The following is a 1,917-nucleotide window of genomic DNA, read 5'->3' on the forward strand; positions in this document are numbered from 1 at the left end:
TTAAGTTTTCCCGCACTTCAATTCCGTTGGGTAAGATCGAAAGCCGTCCAACGTCTTTTTAAACTTAATTGTTTTTAACTATTTCAAAAACAGCGAAAGCGCTTTGTCTAGTTCATTAGGAGTTTTTAACATAAAAAAGAAAAGAGATTTTGAACCTATTTTCGGACGCGTTTATAAGTTTAGAGTCTGGTTCGTGAGAACCTCTTTTGGTTAACAAATCCAGGTTATAATACTTTTCAACTTAGTCAAGATACTATATTTCTTAAAAATAGGTTTACTACTCTAACGCAATGCGCGCCTTTTTATAAGTGACAATAAGAGGGTTTGATTAGGGAGTACAACTCGGTTCTGAATACGCGAAAGCGACAGTTCCCGTTAAATTAGTTCTTTTCAAAGTAGGAAACATCGCCCATAAGTAGTTCTATTAGCAAGTACTTGGATTATCATTTAATTATGTGAATTACATTCGACCCTATCTTTATTAATTAAATTTATTTTAAAACTTTACTTTTCAATTGCACACTACAAAAACACCTATTTTAATTGCCTTTGATAAACACCATAACAATATATAACGATAGATTGACACTTGGTCTCTGTGGTTTGATAATCTTTTATATTACTCTGACGCGTTCGTACACCTGCGAACAACAAGATTTACAACGCATCAAGTTTTTGGCGCCGTTGCCGGGGACCAATTTCGTCAAATTTCATTTTCTTGTTGTTATATCGTTTAGACTTAGGTTATTTCCCGTCGGTCGATGCGAAGAACTCGCAGCACCGGAAGTTTAAGCTTAGTAAACCCTCTGGCGGAACCTGAACGTTACGCTCACGCACGTTTATTCTTTCATAGAATTAAGAGAGCTATGGCCGAAGATCAAAACCAAAGACCTCTTAAAGATTTCGCTCAACCATCTAACGAAGAACCTAGTTCTAGTATAGTAAACCCAATCATACCAGCCAATAATTTTGAACTTAAACCATCTCTGTTACAATTAGTGCAACAGAGACAATTCGCGGGTCTCGCTACCGAGAACCCAAACCAACATTTAAAAATATTTCTTCAATTAGCAGATATTTTTAAAACCAATGGAGCTTCTCCTGAGGCAATACGTTTAAGATTATTTCCTTTTTCCCTCAGAGATAAAGCTCTATCATGGTTAGATTCCCTTCCACCCAATTCCATTACGACTTGGGATAACCTTAGAAGAGTTTTTCTTGCTAGATATTTTCCCCCGAGTAAGACCGCCGTTCTTCGAAACCATATAACTAGATTTACCCAAAACCAAGGAGAATCGTTGTTCGAAGCTTGGGAGAGATATACAGAGTTGTTACGAGCATGCCCACATCATGGCTTAGAAAATTGGTTAATCATTCAAACCTTCTATAATGGACTTCATTACAACACAAAGATGACCATCGACGCTGCCGCAGGCGGTGCTCTGATGAACAAACCTTACCCTGAAGCTAGTGCCCTCATCAAAGACATGGCTCAAAACCATCAATCATGGGGAGTCGAACGAGCGACCGTTGAGAAGAAGGAAGCCCAAGGAGGAGTGCATGAACTAAGCTCTATAGACATGATGCAAGCTAAAATGGACGCATTAGCCCTTAAAGTCGAGCATATGTACACGAACCCGAATACTGTAGCCGCAGTTTCGTCGGATTGTGAGATATGTGGAACCCAAGGACACCAATCCGCTGAATGCAGTCTATTAAACGAAACCCACTCCGAGCAAGTGAACTACACCCAAGGGAACCCATATTCGAATACCTATAACCCTGGATGGAGGAATCACCGTAACTTCTCCTATAAAAACAATAACCCTATTCAAAATAATGCACCTCCGAGACCTAGTTATCAAGCCCCTAGATCAAATCAACCTATGCAACCTGTACCACCAAAGCCGAGCCTTG

General features: G+C 39.5%; 1 non-coding gene across 1 annotated transcript; it reads right to left on the bottom strand.

Annotated features, from left to right (window-relative positions):
• Nucleotides 1–1,250: 1,250 nt before the first annotated feature.
• On the bottom strand, nt 1,251–1,357 carry LOC127108967 (small nucleolar RNA R71). The gene has a single exon (XR_007796460.1). It is a non-coding gene; the product is annotated as a small nucleolar RNA R71 (small nucleolar RNA).
• Nucleotides 1,358–1,917: the final 560 nt, after the last annotated feature.

Source organism: Lathyrus oleraceus, chromosome 7, assembly GCF_024323335.1.
Source record: "Lathyrus oleraceus cultivar Zhongwan6 chromosome 7, CAAS_Psat_ZW6_1.0, whole genome shotgun sequence".
NCBI classification, from domain to species: domain Eukaryota; kingdom Viridiplantae; phylum Streptophyta; class Magnoliopsida; order Fabales; family Fabaceae; genus Lathyrus; species Lathyrus oleraceus.